We start from the raw sequence: 20,043 nt of genomic DNA, 5'->3' as shown, positions 1-20,043 counted from the left end.
ACTCCCGACCGGTTTACAGATTTTAACCTTCATTGGTTAATTCTGATGGCTTGACGTCTGGGAGTGTGTGTGTGTGCATTACAATTCATCACTAGACTCAACTTTCCAGTCCTCTACAACTCTGGCCGGACACGCAGGATGCGTAGCAGCAACAGTTTCGAAAATACGGCGTTGGCAGTTTCACCTTCCCTTGCGAATTCTTGGTCTATTACGCAACCTCTGTAGGAAAAGGCAATGAAGATTGCCGTGATCCTGTTCCTTTGGGCATGACTCATTCTGGGAAGTGGGGAACCCGGTGAACACCATGACTTTATTGACGCTTGTTGTCTGGACCTCGGTCACACGTGTCAATGAAATCTCCAGTAGTTTTCACCATTGTTTTTGTTTCCAAGCAGTGACGTAGACGAAATGAGGCTAAAATAAGCCTAGGAGTATTACTGCTCGAAGATCTGTGGTGCGTTCTTTACCACCCAACCAAAATGATTTGGGCAGATCTAAGGGTATAGGGGGGTTTAACCGATCAATACCCTTTGTTTCAGATTTTGCTCATTTATGAGTAAATAGGCGAGTCATCGGAAATGTGACGTAAAGACCACATTTTTACAATAACTGACTGATTTACCGCTAGTAAAAGTCACCGTCGCTATCTTCGTTTGCACGTGTAGTGAATGCCATCAATTTTATGTAACAACAATGGTAACAATATAATCTTATCTTTGTGAAAGATAGTGAAATTACATTATTTATCGTCCAACGCTGCAGTACAGCTATAAATGGAGTAAAAGTTTTAAACTTTACACGTAATACAACGTACGCTGCTTAGCAAGCCATACTTCTCGTCATGAGATACTTCCCTATTCTGCTCCTGCTGCTCATTGCATCGGCGATTGTCCATGTCCATGGGAAAGGTAAGTCGGCGCCGGCAATAAGGTTTCGTGGTAATTTTCATTAGCGCGGAATGGAGAAGAGTTAGGCATATCTAAGCGTTTTACGCCACATGAGGCATCAAATGTACGCCGTTGATTTACACATCTATTACCACTTTCCTGTGAATCGTGTCGACGAAATTATTAGTAAAATAAATCTAGAGATATGAAGACTACATCAATATACACTAAGTTATAATTTACTATTAAATGAAAAAAAACCTTAGCTATTTTTCTAGGATATCGAATAAATTTATCAAATCTTTACAACAATGACATTCCTCCAGTAATTGTAAACGGTTCTGCATTCAGGTATCAGGAATATGTTAAGTATTTTAGGTATTCTAATGGATAACACACTGTCCTGGACATTTCATGCCAAGCATTTGGTCAAGAAAGTGTCTGTTACATTGCATCAGTTTCGACGAAACTTGAGGTATCCTCCTTTTTCGGTAAGAAAGATGTTGATCCAAACTATGGAATATCCTATTTTAGATTACGGTGCTGTAATTTACAGCGATATCTCAGAGAAATATAATGCCAAACTCCAGCATATTCAGAATGCCTGTGTGCGATTAGTCTTCAATATTCGTGAAGACTGTCACATAACATCTTACTACAAAGGCGCAGAGTGGATAGAAACTCAGAGATAGACGACCATACTCAACTGATTGCTTACTGCTGAGTAATATCAAGTGCTCCCTCATATTTGACCAAGTCCTTTGTTCAGATGAGTCAAGTGTATGATCGGCACAATAGGTTTACAATAACAGCCTTCATGTTCCACAGCATCGTACTGTCAAGTGCAGTAAGTCGTTCATTGCCACTGCCTCATAATTATGTAATGATCTTTATATGAAATACAGCAAAGTAGTGTCTGAACTCAGAATAAAATGTGTTAAATACCGCTACCTTTCCACTCATTAAGCCATGATAGTGAATTTTCACCAAATTAATTAAATAGTACGAAATATCATAATCTCCAGAACACATTTTAGAATCTCAGTTTTATTCTTAATTCATCCTCGGTATTAAAATTCTTAGCTTTCTCTTACGCCTCCCTTTCCTTGTTAGTATGGGTAATGTTTATGAAATGGTAAAAGTAATATTGTAATCTCTTAGATGTCTAGTTTTTAATCTTATATCCTCAGTGGGAAAATGTATCTTAGTTTTTGTGTATTAACTTTATTAGATTGTGTATTTTAATTTATATATTTAAGTTTGATTGGCCGTGAGTTACATTCAAAGTGACCTCTGGTCCTACTTTTAATTAACTTTAAATAAATATATTTCTATTTCCATATCTGTATAATCTGCCTGCGGTCATTTCTTGATGGATACAGTACTTTTGCCTCCAACACTTGGCACAGGCCAGAGTAAAGTGTAGCTTCCACCGAATTCCCAGTCAACATCCATGGCTGTGACAATATGGAAGCTGCTGGGGTATGGGTAGTGCTGAGTAATGACATTCAGAGCAAGACTAGTGCATCTGAGTGTTATGAAAGATGCTGCTCATAGGATCTGTCGAGCTGCAATAGTACTTTCTGACCCAGTGAGGAAAGCAGTGGAAAACTACCTCACTCCTCATCTTGCCTAGTACGCCTCATTTTGGTGCTGCCATTGGTTATTGGGGTTTCTTTATAACCGCATAAACTTTGGTGGTGCTATTTGAGGATCCATCCAGCCTTTGGGCTGATGTCCTAAGAGACAGACAGACAGACAGACAGACAGACAGACAGACAGACAGACAGACAGACAGACAGACAGACAGACAGACAGACAGACAGACAGACAGACAGACAGACAGACAGACAGACAGACAGACAGACAGACAGACAGACATCTGTATAATATCTATAATGCTATATAGAAATATAGTATATCGTTACGTGTCTATATTTTGTAAATATTAACATGACACTTTGTTTTCACACCGAACAGGAGGAAGGAGACACCACCGCATCTCCTCATAGCGACATCGCAGAACAACTACGGGCTTTAATGGAACAAATACAGTCTATGAATGAAGGACATGAGGAACGATAAAGGTAACTAAATTTATGTCACGAGAAGCTAGATGGTAATGCCGATTCCTTGGCTAGGCAAAGCAAAACTTAATCAAAAGAAAGTAAATTTAAAATAAAATTTCAGTGCTCTAGAAACCGGGGCTATTGAATCATAGGAGTATTCCTGTAGTATGATAATGTCATCCGTTCAGTCGAATAATCCGACCATCGGCGATTCTATGAATTGGCACTCTCCAAGTAGTCCCGTTCCACACTGCTTCCTTTAGCTGCTCTAGGGTTATGGTGTTGTTTGTTTTAATGGTGTCTCACCAACGAGTCTTCTGGCGATCTGGTCTTCATGTACCACTGATCATTTCTAGCATGATTACGTCTTCTAATGAATCTGATCGCATAACATGCTAGTCTCAGCTTCATAATCATACCAACCAATCAGGCGGGTGTCTTCTCGCATCGCGCTCAATTGTTTCTCTTCCAGGCCGTCTTCTGCGTGACATCACGCGGTATGAAGTCAGCACTCATCCTCCTGCTGACGAAACACGTGTTTCTGCTGCCGAACTTTTCAGTTAGTTCTGCTTTGTGATTTAACCTGGTGTGAGCCCGTGCAGTGAAAATGATGAGTGGAAACGTTAAAAGTCGTATTTATTGTGCTGTGGTGCAGTGTCGTAATTACTGATTTAATTGTGGCGATGTTACGTATCACAGCTTTCCAAAAATGACGAGTTAAAGCGTTTGTCGCTTTCTCTCTGTAAGCGAAATGATAAGTTTAATCCGGACAATTCTCGCGTATATTCTGTTCATTCCCTTCCGAAGGATTACGAGCGATATATGAAAAAGTAAGCTTTTCGGTTTGCTCATCAAGAAAATTCTGCGCCCAGGTGTTGTACCGTCTCAGTTTATTCTCAACTGGAATGGAGGTTTTACTACCAAAGGACCTAGTAAAAGTGAAACTACGTCACAGGTATGCATTTGTTTACTTCCATATATGTCCTCCAATATAATTGATAAGCTGTTTTGTAAACTTTGACCTAATTATGTCCAAACCAGTGTTCTATGTACTGGCACTCCACAGGTCTCCACTGAATGAGACAGACGACATGAAGACAGAAGGCCACGTCTACTCTCACTACATTATCCCCTAAGAAAAAAGTCGACCAGTCAACTATTACTGACGCAACTGGACATAATAAGGATGAAGAAATAGAAAAACTTCAAAAACAAGTTGAAGAATTAAAAAGGAGGCATGCTGCTACTTTGGTGACGCTGAAAGCTTAAAGAAACGCGGTTAAAATGTAGAGGTCCACAGTATGCCATATCAGTAAAAATACGACCGTAACCACCCGAAGTGGCACAAAATATTATTTCGAAAGAGGTAGAGAAAAGTACTATCAAACTCTTTTACAACAGGACAGATACGATGTCTCGTAACTGCGGAGAAATCTGTGAAATGGTCCTCAGAAGACATTTGGAGAACTCTTTTGCACTGAGGGCACTATCTAAGAAGGATTATGCGTACCTCAGAATAAGGAACACTCCTTTAACTGCTAGATCTACATTGCAGAAGTGGATACGAAAACGGAAATGCAGACCTGGTATTTTGAAGAAAGTGATCCGTTTGCTGAAGTATCGCGCAGTAAATTTTCATGGACTGAAAAAGTATGCTGTCTTGGGTTTTGGTGAGATGAATATTGGCCCTCGTATTTGTTCCAACAAGAACGTCCTTGTAGTCATGGTTCGAGGTTTGTTTTTCAATGGAAAAAACCTGTGCATTATGACTTTGACAAGACGATGACAGCCGAACTTCTGCAGGACATTATTACAAATATTGAAGCTTGCCAACATTAATGTTGTTGCCGTAATATGCGATATGGAAGAGAAAAACGTTAAAGTTTGGAAAGAACTGAATGTAAATATGGCCAACGCTTTCTTTTATAATCCCGTGCACAAATTAATAAAATTGTGGGTTTTCTGTAATGTGCCTCTTCTTTTAAAGATCTTGAGGAACCATTTCTTAAAGAAAGGTCAATTGTTGCCCGACGGAACTGAAGTACATAGTGGTATGATACAATAATTTTTTGCACACCAATGTGGGGAACTAACCCCAACGTATCTTTTCAATGACGTTCACCTGAACGTAACTGTACGATCTCGTGAAAATTTACGATTTGCTGCACAGCTTTCTCTGGGCGTACTCGTAAGGCAGTTAAATACTTCCTGCTCAAAGACCATAAAATTGTGTTCTTCTAGCTGGTTAGTGACGTATTCGATGTATTAAATTCTAGAAACTCCAATCACCATAAAACTTCAATCAGAAGTGGCTACGGACTTTATCTTCACAGCCAAGAAAGTATTTAACGTTAAGAATTTCATATTTAGGTTCCGTATTGAAACAAGATTTACATCAAAGAAAGGACAATAAGTTCCACCTTTTCAATACAATATAATGTGTGAAAGTTTTACATTACAGTTAAAACATCACAACTTTTGTACATTCGGTACCGGTTTCGACAGATTACCTGTCATCATCAGCCGAGAATAATTAAACAAAGACCAGTATAGATCATGATTCTTATGGTGTGATTACAATGGTGGATTAAAAATATACATTATATGATTAACACGTTGAGTGCCAGACCGAATTTCATAGGATTGCCGCCTAGTGCCGTGAGCTAATAACATCGAGTTACTCCCTGGTGCCAAAGCGTTCACAGGCTCAACCAAGCAAATGATCGCTGAAATGAGGATGTATTTATGATATATTAGGTCAACTTATTATGTATATTAGGTAAAATATTGCGACCCCATATGGGGTCGTATTGGTCATTACGAATTGTACACGTACACGCGCCCCCATATGGGGTCGCACTTATACAGTAGTTACTGTCCCGACGCTCGGTCATACTTACTTCTTCCTTTGCAGGGACGCGTTATATGCTGTTGATTATGAGAGATGTGTTAGCTTGTTCATACTAGAGCCGTAAAAAGTACGATCCCCGATTTTAGGTCAGGAAATATTTGTAAATGACGATCTTCCGATTTTAGGTTAGGAAATTTTCGTATAAAATGTTGTTATATAAAGTAGTGAAAATCATGTAAATTTGGTTAATTAGGATGTAAGAGAATAGTGTTATAAGAAGAATTAGTAGTTACGGAATATTGAATAAGAATATAATTTCATTTGTATAAAATTTAATTTGAGTAAGAGAACCTAGCAGCGATGGATGTGCAACATTGGAAACCAGTGACTATATCGTTGAAGACGGTCATAATTGTTGCAACAGCTGGCTTGGAAACCCGGAATAAAGTGGGGATGTGTATGCTGAAGAATATAATTGATCAATATGGATGAACGTGCGAAATCGCTATTTGCTCTGTACTGGATTCAAAATCACTGTAACTATATACTTCGTTTACATTATTGCTCGACTTGTTCGATATATCGTCCAGACTATCTGTACTAAGTACTTTACCCCTCGATTTACTCGTAACGACTTAAAAACAACAGGAAACTCACAGCACTAAACACTTACATAAACAATCCGTGCGCGAGATAGACAATGATTTTGTCACCCTACAAAGCACTCTTGACGTACCCATATGGGGTCGCGCCAAAACAGGAATTGAGGAATGGAAGGTGGACTATCCACGTACTTAAATAGACGACCTGCAGATGGCAGGAAGATAACTTATGCAGCTTCGAATCACATACTTACTGCGCACCCAAATGGGTTCGCACAGTTCTCGATTTAGAACGAAGGTACGACCCCATATGGGGACGTGAAGTTCAAAAACTTGACTACTCTCACGTACCCATATGGGGTCGTATGGCACTCAACGTGTTAAAATAGTATATATATATATATATATATATATATATATATATATATATATATATATATATATATATACAAATTAAAGGTAAGTAAAATGGGAATGGTCATTATTCTATGAGGCGTATACCTTAATATTTCTAATTAAAAGGTTAATTTGTTAAAATAAATGTTGTTCTTGTAATATATAATTAGGGCCTATTGTGAAATTTGATTGTAGGCTTAATTTTAACTTTTTGACCAGTCAATTCACTGAAGTTATGTAGCCATGTTTGACACATTAAAAAGGTAAACAAACATTTAGTCGAATGGTGTTCCACATAAAATATGTACAAGTTAGCTAAGTATCCACGCTGGACATCTCTTACATTCATTCCATTAGTGGTTCCGTGCTGTTATGTAAACACCTTCCGGCTAGTAAGGATTATGCCGAAAAATGGCCTCAATAATACTTTGCTAACATTCTTCGCATTTATAATCACTACTGCAGACACTAACATCGTTCAAATCAATTCGCAAAACACCTAACCTAGGACTTGACTATATACAGACGGCACCCTAATCCTGTCGTCGAGCCTACGTAGTGACTACACACCCTAACAATAAATTCTATAATATAGCAGTATCATAAATCTATTGTTGAACGGAAACTGGGATGTCTACTAATTCGTATATTCATATGACACGCACAACATCCTAAATCTAACGTTGGATGTCTATACAGTCTTTACAATGTCAGGCGAAATCGTAACTTCAAACACAATAGCTGATATTTAACTTTCAACCTTGTCGAAACTCTAGCACAATGAAATGAAACTTGCAACAGAATGAACTCAAGTCTGAAAACATAACTATGACAATTCCTTCCTATAAAAACGTGAAACTGAAATCAACAACGCGCGGCTACTTTAATCTATGACTCAAACACAACCTCAACACACGCAGTGAAGTTCGGAAAATAAAGAATAAGTTCAACGCTCGTCTAACTTTACGTAAATATTGCCAAAACTGTAATCACCACCAATACGACATTCAGTGTAATCCAGGCATGAGATTTCCTAACGGCCTACCATTCTCAACATTCCAAACATTCCTATCCACGAAATGTTCAGTGAAGCGAATTTTCCATGGATCTACACAGCCAAATTTTAATACCGTCCAATATTCCATCCCACAATGTTTTCAATTAAATGATAATTTCGTTTCGTAATAAAAGAAATATACTGAATGGAATTTTGTTACAATAATTAAATAACACCACAGCCGTGTTTCAGAACGCCCTTTGTTCGTGAGGTCACTTATCATAAAATGCACTATGCTGGTTTTACATAGAATCGTCATTTGAACTTAACTGTCAAGAGCTACATTCTTATACAGAAATTGTTTATCATGGGAAAATTTCGACTTGAAATCATAATAGGAGTTACAACGCACTCACTTAGAATCCGACCACCATTAAATCAGTCAGGGGTTTCGGACATCGTATCCAGCCTGTCTCAGAGATATCACATTTTTAACATACAGCCTGTCTCAAAAATTCTCCGCCATCTACAAATACAGCCTGTGTCAAAATCCTTCTCCATAGCCTATCATCACGGCTGCATCTATAATCATAAAACACAGGCTTCCTATGCCTTCAGAGTCTTCATAACTATTCTCATAAAATTTCATTTCCAACACAATCAATTTCTTCCTGTCTAAAACTTTCAAGTACGAATATTCCCATGACGAACAACGTTACGAGAACCTTTTAACTTACTTCATGCCATCCTTCCGGCCTCAAGAACAAAGATAACATACCGTACCGTCATTTTCTGTATCACAAAATACACGGTGTTACAAATATTTAAACTTCCCAAAAAATAAATATAACATTATCAGACTTCACTGGATTTCGGTAAATACGCAAATCTCGTTCGACACTACTGTTAAATACATGTTTTAACATAGAAAAATGTATACTGATGTAATTATTATTATTATTATTATTATTATTATTCTGAACTCATATGATATTTGATTTTATCATGTTTACCACGATTATATTACCGTTATCATTATTCCTAACTTTTATCAGCTTGAACAATATTTCTTCCATTTTTAGCACGATATTTAAACTTCGCATTTTTAAAGTTTCTTAACGTGATTTTTACCGCACTGAAAAGTTTCGCACGACGACAACAACAATAAACACTTCGCCTGAACATTTTAAAATACTTATTCAACACAAGCATAGGAAAATTTTCGTGGTACAAATAAATTACATTTTATCTACAACATTAATATAAAATAGATAGACCTGTTGATGGAGTCATCTTGGAGTCCTGGTTACATATTAGCCAGCTTGCCTCAGATTCAGCCGCACATGACTGGAGAATACATTTTCTTCTTATAACCTACGTCTTATTACCAAGATTTACACTCTTTATTAATAAAAATACCACAAATGATGCACTATTCTCGCCCTTTATCACGCGAACGTATGTTAAACTGTTTGCGGGAGCTATCTTCTCACCCACAGAGTTAGGCCAAGTGTTCAAGAGATATCAAACTCGACCCTGTCTCTGGCTAGTCTCCAAACTTCCTTTGATAATTTCCAACACACCATGGAATAAATGAAACCAGCTACGTATTTTAGTTAAATATCTATGCCTTCACGGTTTTCGTCGGCGGAAGTTCAGGAAATTTTATATCATTTTCAAGTAAATTAAGTCGAGTCATCCTCATGAATTTACAACACATGTTATTCTGAGGAAACAAAATACCGCACTTTTCTCGGAGACAAGCAACGTGGGTTCCTCCGCTCAAATTTTCAGACAGAGTGTGTGTATACTGATAGGGGGTCTATTTATAAGATCTGAGATGACGCAGCCCTGGTCATGAAGTCTTGCGGTGCAATCTTCTAATTTCATAACGGCTGGACCAATCTTCCTGAAATTTATTCCAAAAATTCAAACAAAATTACAATTCACAATGGTGTTGTTTTTATATTTATCCCATTCTTGCAACGGGCGTAATTAATGAATTAATATCTGACACGTAACTTCGCGCGCTTTCTAAGGATTTGTCCTTCGCACGCGTCGCTAATCTGCCAACGCAGACGCTAAATTCCCTCCAGGCTTAATTACATTCATTTTCACCCTGTGGATTCTGTCTTCATTTAATATTTATTATTATTTTCAATTCTTTATTCCTGGATTAACTATGTTGCCAAAATCCCCCGTTGTGAAGCTTTTCTATATATTGTTAAATTAGTCAGTACTCGAAATTAGCCGAAGTGTCCCAGCATATCACGAGAGGGTGGCTCGCTCGCCACGGTGAGTTCTGTCGAACGGTCTTGGGAGGATGAGATAATCTCACAATAAAAAACATGACTGCACCAAAAGATTTTTGTAGCTGCAATATTTATCTATAATGTTTTACCATCGTAGAATTATGGGTTCAGTACCGGTACTTATCGAAACTTACTGAACCAGATTATTATTTGATGAAAAATTTCGAAGATGGTTCACAGGTGCGAGAATTGACTGGCTTGTTGTACTGCGAATGCGTACCCTACCTGCTATCGTTCATACAGCGTGACGTCATAGCGCTCCTGCCAATGAGAGTTTCAACCGCCGGAGTAGCCTACCTAGCCTAGAAGTGTAGTTACCTTCTCTAAAACTGCCTAATTGGTGATTTTTGCTGTCAATTGTATTCGTGAGGGTCTTCGAAAACACCCGAGCTCAAGTGCGTCGATCTTCCTTTTGTCTGCCAGTTCCAGCGTCCACACATCCCTACATGAACAGTAGGAATATAATTGCGTTAACTAATATGTACTTGGTAGTCAAACCGATACATCTGCTCTTCCTTATCGGGGACAAAGTCATCATAGCTATTCATTCAAGCGAAATCCGTCTTTTAATATAAGGACCGCAATCTCTACTTTAACTGACTTTGGCTCCCAAGAATATGAAATCCTCCACACTCTCTGTCTCCTCCCAATTCAGCTTTACACAAACTCTGCCACGCTCACCCTTAGTCATAATATTGTTCTTTTAAATATTGAGATAGATGCCCATTTTTTCACTTTCAACTTTCATGCGGGAAATTAAAAGCTTTAGATATTCTTCTGTTTCCACCAGCAAAGTTGTATCATCAGCATATCTCGAATTCTTTATTAGTCTCTCCTACAATCTTCACACCAATGTACACTGGAGTATACTGTAGTCTAGAAATTCATAGCTTCCAGGATTTCACTCATGATTTCAGTAAAGCAAGTAGGAGAGGCACCAGATGTAGATATAATGAGCGACTTGATAGACGCTTGCCATCGTTTACCGAAACTGCCAAGTCAAAGAGGTAGCGGGATCGTCGTTACGTTTGTGCGACGCTCTAATAAAGAGCTCCTTATGGAACATCGTCCTGCGAAACGGAACCTTTCCATGAGACATAAAATGGTCTTGGCAAGGGACAGTCGTCACTGTTGTGTACAACAATGAACGTCTGGTGTCTTCCCGACAAAGGCTTTTAGCGCAAGCAAGGCACTGAAGGAGCGAATGATGAATTCTCATTGGAGAGAAATGGAACGATAAGTATGAGGAAAAGTAACGTTCTGAGTTCTATAACAATTAATGTTGCCTAAGGCAAGACGTAGAAAAATTATAAAACGGTGGCTGACTGACTACCTGACTTATAACCTGCTTTACGTTGCACCGACACAGATAAGGCTACAATGGGATAGTGAAGGGCTAGGAGTGGATAGGAAGCGGCCGTGGCCTGAATTAAGGTGCAGCCCCAAATATTTCCTGGTGTGAAAAAGGGAAACCGTTATCAGGGCTACGACAGAGGTGTTTGAACCCAACATCTTCCGAACAGAAAGCTCACAGGTGCATGACCCCAACCTCACGTCCAACTCACTCCGTGCCTAGCTAACTGTAACGTTAGTATTTAACATCAAAACGTTAGAGGACTTACGTTTAAACTAGATTTAATCAAAGAAAATTTATATCCATGCGACAAGGATACATCGTTGTGCCGTAGGTTATTTATGATACTGAGGTATGTAATCATTGCTTCCTACTGTACAGGGTGAACGAGGCAAACGGCACGAGGTGAGATGGGGCAGAATGTACGGCAGTCGAAAGGAACAGAATGATACTGAATAGTTGGGTGACCGAACTTCACTCAGACTCTCTGCTACTAAAATATTACCAAGGGGAAAATTATGATTCCTTACCGGTGTTTATATGATATGTCTCCAGGTTCTAAAGCGGAAACCTACAAAGAATTGTTCAGGTGCCATGAGTCTCAATGTAGATCATCGAAAGCAAATAAGTCATCATCATCAAATGCAGCTAAGCAAATCGATTCGAGGGTTTAGTTTTAAAGATGGCCATGCTTTGAAGCAAAATTTCGCTCACAGTTCTTTAAATATAAAACTGAAAGCAATATTGATCAATGTTGGTGTATTTCTGACAATTCATAGTGAACTGGAATCTTCTTTGCAATTTCTATTTGAACGATATTGTCTCATAATAGAGCGACGATTAATCCCTGAAGGTAAAGTGACACACCTTGTGCTAGGGAGACCTAGGATTCATTTAATAAGAGAATAAGTAGTAATTGGTCTCTAAAACAGGATACAGTTTGTAATTCCTTTTCCTTTGTATTCTCCCTTCGTAATACTTGAGATGCATTATCAGTAGACATCATTGTCTCAGAAATAATTTTGGTATCTCCATGAATAACAAATTCCATCCTGTTCCAACGAGCACGTTGTCTGGCCCTTCTAGAAAGCTGAGTGGCATTGCTCATATCGTCTTTTTAAGTGTAATCATTTGAACTTTGTCAATATCTTCCTTCGCATAAGAAATTATTTTTCTCTTACATTTTCATTGAATGTTTCGAAAACAGTGCGAAACCTGTTTTCAAAGTCAGCTAAGTTACTTAGACAATGTTTCAATTTGCCCTGATTCTAAATATCTCTAACCACTGCGAGTCGTTTATTAAGATTGTTGTCTGGCTCCATCGCTAAATAGTTAGCAGGCTGGAATTTGGTCCAAGAGGTCCCGGGTTAGATTCGCGGCCATGTCAGGGAATTTATCTTTCATTAGTTAACTCCTATGGCTCGGAGGCATTATAATTCATCTTAGGTAAGGCCCTGTCTCCACAGACGTCAGTTCAAAAGACATGCATCATGTCTCTCCGGAGGCCAGACGTCATTGTACTCTGCTACTTCGTATTCGTAATGACACTGAATTCTCTATAGTCTTGCACGATTGTTCGTAAAGGGTTTAAAGAGCCTTTGTGGTTAATTACAAATCGCTGCTCTTTGTGTGATTTTTCACTTGGTAATAACGTGTGGCAGAAATTTGACGTACCTTACATGCACTGTTGAAGTGCTTGCAACAAGAAGCAAGGGAATTCATTAATGTTATTATTAATTAATAACTTATTATAAATAATTTCCCAGAGTATAACATTTCCTAATTACTACAAATATCGTAAAACATCTTCCGTTTTATATTTTAACCTTGAAAATCACCATTGTAAATGTATTTCCAATCAGAGTTGTACCGTAATGTTTCATTTAATTTAGTATTGGCTGATATATATTTATTTTGCTCTGATTACAACTGTACGCATGTCTTTTAGATTGATGACTTCCTTCTCCTCTAGCTGACCTGAAACTCAGCGCATATTCTGAGAAACTCTTGGCATCTGAAGACGCGCCCAGTAACACTATCTGTGACACTGTACTTTAATGTATTACGGTCCTCTTAGTCAAAATGTGATCATCTTTTAAATACGCGTTTTCATATTTACAGGATGTCAGCGAGGAAATATGACGCCATACTAAACGAAAGATGATTCTACGACTACAAACCTTCTTCCCACATGATTTATATTCAGCAAAACTACCCGATGTTGTGGACGGTGCAAACGTTCCAGGAGACATATAACATTGGACATTTGAGAAAAGACGACATTGTAATTTATAAATCTCTTACTACTGATTAAAAACTTTTTGATAATTGATCAAAATTTACAACGATCAAATTAAAATGAATAAATAAATTTATGTGAAAGGTCAATGTTTCTATTACTTCTAATTGCATAAGCGATGGATGCTTCATTTAATTATTTCGAGCGGCTGTACTTCGTATTTTTCTGTGAGATCCTTTCCAGGTAGTGGCTTGAACATAAAAACAACGAAGTGTCTCTGGGACTCTTCCACAAATGAAATGTTTAGTTTTTCCTTATTTATTAAAAGATCATTACTGGAAAACCACTCCCTCTCCCTGCCTTTTCCCCCAACATTACACTATCAGCACTAATGTTGAATAAGCGTAGTTTTACGAGTGAATGGTCCTTGCTTTTTGACAAACCAAACTCACAAAGGATTAGAATACTTCGGGGTGAGAAACCTAATGCAGGCAGTTTGACAAGAGATTAAGTGTTGTCGAAGAGAGTTCTTTAAAAAAATATGAAATGCAGGGTTTCGGTATTCCACTTTGAGATTGGGGACCTTCTATACTATTTTACACGAACATTCCACTTTTCTTGTGCAAAACTCAGGCTGCACAGCACAACAAGCTAAAACGAAGCAAAGTGAGCAATGGCTGCTGCAGAAAATGAAGGAAGCACTTTTTGTACCGGAAGATGAACAGGTGCAATACATTTTTCCACCGACGGACCGTTTCTACCAATCTGGTAAGAAACTATCTGAAGGGAACTGAAATGTTATTTATGAGTACAGTTTATTTGTAGGATGTCATTCTCTATAACGGGCCAAGAAATGGCCGTTACAGATGGTGTAAACATCAGATAATAATCCTTAAACTTCTTATTTTCTTTCCACGGAACTCAATAAATCTCCAGGCATTATTTTTAAAACAATTTTATAATCACAATCTGGACTGCTGCGTCAGCAGCAAAAAGCCTCCGTTTGAAAGACTGAATTGTTTAGAAATGAAACTGGACTATGACAGGGGAGTTTGGTGCCACCTCCTCTTTTGTGATTATGAGTAGACCAAATTGTAAAGGAGATAAAGAAATTATACGATAAGAGTGCGACGAAGTTACTGCCATTTGCAGAGGTTGTTGTTGTGGTCTGGGGAACAATGAGCAAAGACCTCGATCAACACCGCTTATCAGCCTTACATTCCAACTTGTATGTCTACGACATCGCCGTCCATCAAGGCACAACATTTGGAGTTTGCGACCCTGGTGTATAGATTGACCGCTGCGAAGCCATCGCGTCGGACCGGCCACTGCAAGCAGACATAGGAGTGAGAGCAGGACGGAACATGCTAGAGGCCATTACATAGGAAAAGTCCCAACTTCGAAGTTTCCTGGGCCTCTGCACTTACTACCGTTGATTCGTCTGGAGATTTGCCAAGAATGCCAAGCCGTTGCATCGCCTTGCAGAGAAACACCAGCGGTTCATCCGAACGGAGGAATGCCAAAAAGCATTGGACCACCTGAAGCATGCACTCTGTACAGGACCGGTATTGGAATGCCCCAGATCTGGGGCGAAATTTGTGTTCGACATGGACGCCAGCGAATTTGGCATTGGGGACGTTCTGTGGAAAACGAAATATTTCCATAACGCCTTATCTAAATCCGAAATGCGCCTCCCGGAAAGTGCTGCTGGCCATTGTGAAGAAATCGAGCATTTCCATTAGTACCTGTATTGCCAAGTATTCATCAGGACAGATCATGCATTACTCAGACTGCTTCTAAATTTCAAGAACCCGGAAGGACAGCTTGCACGATGGCTGAAGAGACTAAAGCAGTACCGGTACAGCTACAATATATGGTCGAGCACGCAAAGGTCACCTACCTTCTAACGCCGACGCTCTGTTCCGAAGGCCTTGTCCAGAAGACTGCAAATGCAGTACTTCTTTCAAAAATTCATTATTGATACCTGAAATCGCTCCTGTATGATTTTAATGCTCTCGTTATTTCCGCCCTTTTCATTCTGCATTCTTCATTGTAACATACGTCCGGCTCCATGGCTAAATGGTTAGCGTGCTGGCCTTTGGCCACAAGGGTCCCGGGTTCGATTCCCGGCAGGGTCGGGAACTTTAACCTTAATTGGTTAATTTCGCTGGCACGGGGGCTGGGTGTATGTGTCGTCTTCATCATTTCATCTTTTTCATGACGCGCAGGTCGTCTACGGACGTCAAATCGAAAGACCTGCATCTGGCGAGCCGAACTTGTCCTCGGACACTCCCGGCATTAAAAGCCATACGCAATTTCAAATTTTATTGTAACATGCAGTTTTTCTTGGCAGCCCAATCTCCTGCATTCACATCTTCTGTTCCTCTATCAATATAGTATTTTATATCAGCTATATTGTCGCATATATTTGGTTATTTTGAATCGTATGTCATATTCTTACGATAATAATTTCAAAACTTCTCCCTCTAAAGTAATCCTCAAAATTTTTGCTGAGGTCTTCCCTCCATCCGAAATTGGGCACTAATCTCCTTTTAATATTTCCTTGATTTTTCCATGCTTATCAGATGACAGTAATTGTTTGTGGTAAGTGGTCAGATTCTGCCCAGACGTTAACTATTGTACTTTTGACGAGTGGTAATGCCTCCCTTGAAGATTATACTATGTTTATTATATTTCCTCGCATTTCTGTTGAACAGTATATGTCAAGTTATCCGTTTGTTCTCGTAATCAAAATATACAATTCTCTTGAGCCACACAGATCTATTAATTTTTTGCCGTACGTGTTATACTCTTCATCATAAATTTTTAACCATTTCTTCTACTTCTTTACAATACAATGGATTACAAGCTGCAATCCTCGCACTGAAGTCACACATTAGCACAATACCTACATTTCCGTACATACCGTATTTCTTAATCTGTTTCCTTCTGTTGCCATTTCCTGGAAAGACATCTTTCTTTGCAAATGGGTAACTTTCAGGATGGCTGTAGACAAAACCAATATATCACCCTTCTGATTCGTCTGTATTTTTCTTCTTAGAGCTACTTCTATTTGTGTTTCCATGAGTTCTTTTCCTCCTATACGTTGTCCCTTATTACCATTGCCTTAGGGCGTTTGGTGACAAAAATATCAAGTTTCAAAGTTCAGTATACATTTCGTATCTAAGGTTGTTTGTGTGAAGAATGTTCGAAGAAAACGTTACGCTTGGAATTTGCTAGGAAGCGGCCGGGAGTGAACGTGTTAAGTTAGTATTCCTCCAGAATATCTTCACATGTCAGCTCTCCTTTCTCTAGTCTTGCTGTATATATTAAAGCTGTCTACCTGGACTTCACATTCTGATGCAATCCAACTCTATACAAAGGTAATAATGGCATTTCAGCAATTAATTGTTACACCTCTTCAATTCCTGTGTTGTTCACATCCTAGTTTCTATTCTAGTTACTTTTTACTTTTACCCTCTGTCAGATTTGCAGCCTTACTTCTTGTTAACCTCACTTTCTCTACTTCTACGATATTGCCTTCTGGTGAACTAATAATTTCCTTGTCCATATTGTCCTCATGTGACTTACCCTTTTTGGACCAGAAATCCTTAAAAACTTAAGGGGAGTCGGAAAGCCCTATCTTGATAATGTTAATTTGACGAAAAAGGTGTCCCGTTATCTCAGGAAGAATTAAGTTTAGAGCTTTGATATTTTTACCACTTGTATTTACACCTTTTCCTTAAGTACTGAACCAGGATGGAATGGTTGGAGCAAACGATTGTAAAGTTATGAATTTGTTTAATAAGTTCCAAATTGTTAATAAAAAATGTCATTAAAAATATATATAAATCGAAACTATATATGTGAAGTGCTTTTATCTGGTTCAATAACTGTATCATGGCACAAGGTGACTCTCTGCAAACAATGAACTGCCTATCCAGTTTTAGTTTCTGAGATAATGGGTCAAACGTGTGAGAAAAAGGCATTTTTCAGAATATGATTTCAAAGTAAAACAGAATGTTCACTCACACATTTACCATAAGAGTGACAAAAATCCAACTCCATTTAACTGAAACTATTGACATGTTAGTTATGACAGTGCCGGAAACCTCTGCATATAACATTCAGGAATAGAACAATGAAAGCCACAGCCTTCTAGATTAAAGGGTTCCACATATTTATATTTTCAAAAAGAAACATGTCTAAGTTGCCCAATTTGACACTTGTGCATTGATTTTAAAAACAATTCTCGAAACAGCAGTCAGCTAGTCTGAAAGTCCATGATTTCTCCAGATACAACTGGCTGTTCACTTCCTTTCACCAATCTTGCAGTGCGCTGAATCTCTCTGCCACCTGTAGTTTCGCAAGTTGCTGCACAATCACTATCATTATTCGTAGCAACCTTGCACGTTCCTTCATCTGTCGTATGCGCCGCACCTTGCGGTTGCTGCTGCTTCTCATCCATTTCTTTTAGCTGCATTGGTGTCCAAGCTTGACACCGATTACCATCACCAACTATTTCAAGCGCTGTCCTTGTATGTACTCCTTTGAATCCTGAATCCTTGCTCTTCATAAATGTAAATGCAGAATTCTTTGCTCCGTGACGGTACCTTTAGCTGTGTCCCTTTTCACCCGTATGCTTTTCCCGTTTTAAAATCTACTTTTTCCTTAAATCCTTCATTGCTATCAAATCTGATAATAATTTGACTTTATTTGCCCTCCTTCCCTTCACTCCCCACCCCAAACCCCCACCCCCTCACTCCGTGGAAGTCCCCTATGTCTATTTCACTGCATTTGACCTAAAATTCGGCTTTGTATAAAGTCCAGCACCTTGTTAAGTGTATCGTTTAAATTTTCATGTTAATTCTCAGGTACACAGTAGCCTAGAATAGATATTTTTTCATCCTGCATTCCTGGTTGACAAAATTTATTGCTGATTTACATGGCTTAACTTCTCCTATAACCCTACGAGGGCGGAAGCTTTTTATGTCCGTATACACATCAAAATATGCCAAATTAAAATTCATCCAGAATTATTGAAAACTAGATATAAGGATGCATATGTGCATAATATTAATTACTTACCTTAAATACTGGATGTGCTCCACCACAGAAGTTCGCAGGATATTATCAAAAATTTTCCTCGCAGTATGTTTTGCACATAAAGCGCTTATAGCAGATAGTGTTGGAAATGATCTGTCTTTGACTCTACATCTTCTAGTTCGAAGCGTTTCCTGTTCTTTCCATTCGTTTCCTCTGAATTACTGTTTCCTGGTGTATTATGTCGAAATTTCAGTAGAGATATCAAAGAAAAGTAAAATGTACTCTACAGGTTCGGTCGCCATGTCAAAATGTTAATGTAAAATTGGTCCTTGATTAATATTATACGTCAGAATTGTACAAGAAGGTCCTGGGTCTAAGTTACACACGTCAGTCCTTTCGTCAGCTGTTTCATTCTCCGGGGCAGTTGGGTCACTCTTGCACTGAGAAGACTCACTACTTGAATTTCCATTTTCGGACTCTTCATATGAAACATCACTTCCATCTACGTCCACGCAGTCCGAAACTGAAGCAATTTCTTGCTCACTGACTCTCTTCTTACTAACCATGTCGCAAAGTAGCTCTGTCAATCGGAAAAAACCGGTTTCAAAACTCACGATGCACGCTTACAGCTTGCAAAAAGCTAGCGGGGAGATAACGTAACTCTACTTGAGGATTCCCCTTTCAGCCGGACCCAAAAGTTTTGTTTCCTGCCATCTGTTGTGTTTTTGATTACTACGGGTACTGGTAAGGCAGGATCTCTGAACATTTAATATATTAAATTCCGCTCGGGGGCAACCTGTTGTGGGATTTAATATATTAAATTCCACTCCCTAAGACTATACCCTTTATTTTGGCCTTCAGGGCATCTAACTCACCAGTATTCTATACAACCTTCTCTGTTATTATTCTTTCTCTTTTAAACACTCTTTTATCTCTTTCATTTTATTACATTGTTCCCAGATAGATCTCTAGTGTGTTCCGCCTGTCAAGCCTCTCTGATTGTTTCTCTAACCTTCTCTGTCTCTTCCCAGCCAATTGATCCCACTGATCTGGGACGAGGGCTCATCTCGACATCCCCTATTACAAGTAGTATTGCCACCACTGCTGCTGCCGTCACAGATACATGCAAGCCGTATTGTTGACAGGTACTCTTCGCACAATCTGCACGCTCACACTTCATACTTCGACCTACGGTTGTCCGATAATTTTTTTCAAGAACTCTCTTCGACAACACTTAATCTCTTGTCAAACTGCCTGCATTAGGTTTCTGAGTCCGAAGTATTCTAATCC

The 20,043-nt window shown here is 38.8% G+C and overlaps 1 long non-coding RNA gene across 1 annotated transcript; it reads left to right on the top strand.

Moving 5' to 3' along the window:
- The first annotated feature begins 806 nt into the window (after positions 1 to 806).
- On the top strand, positions 807 to 13,856 carry LOC137502674 (uncharacterized). The gene is made up of 3 exons (XR_011018823.1): positions 807 to 908; positions 2,868 to 2,974; positions 13,590 to 13,856. It is a non-coding gene; the product is annotated as an uncharacterized lncRNA (long non-coding RNA).
- The last annotated feature ends 6,187 nt before the right edge of the window (positions 13,857 to 20,043 follow it).

This window comes from Anabrus simplex, chromosome 1 (genome assembly GCF_040414725.1).
Source record: "Anabrus simplex isolate iqAnaSimp1 chromosome 1, ASM4041472v1, whole genome shotgun sequence".
Taxonomy (NCBI): domain Eukaryota; kingdom Metazoa; phylum Arthropoda; class Insecta; order Orthoptera; family Tettigoniidae; genus Anabrus; species Anabrus simplex.
The sequence above is the reverse complement of the archived record's forward strand: the minus strand, read 5'-3'. Positions and strand labels throughout refer to the sequence as shown.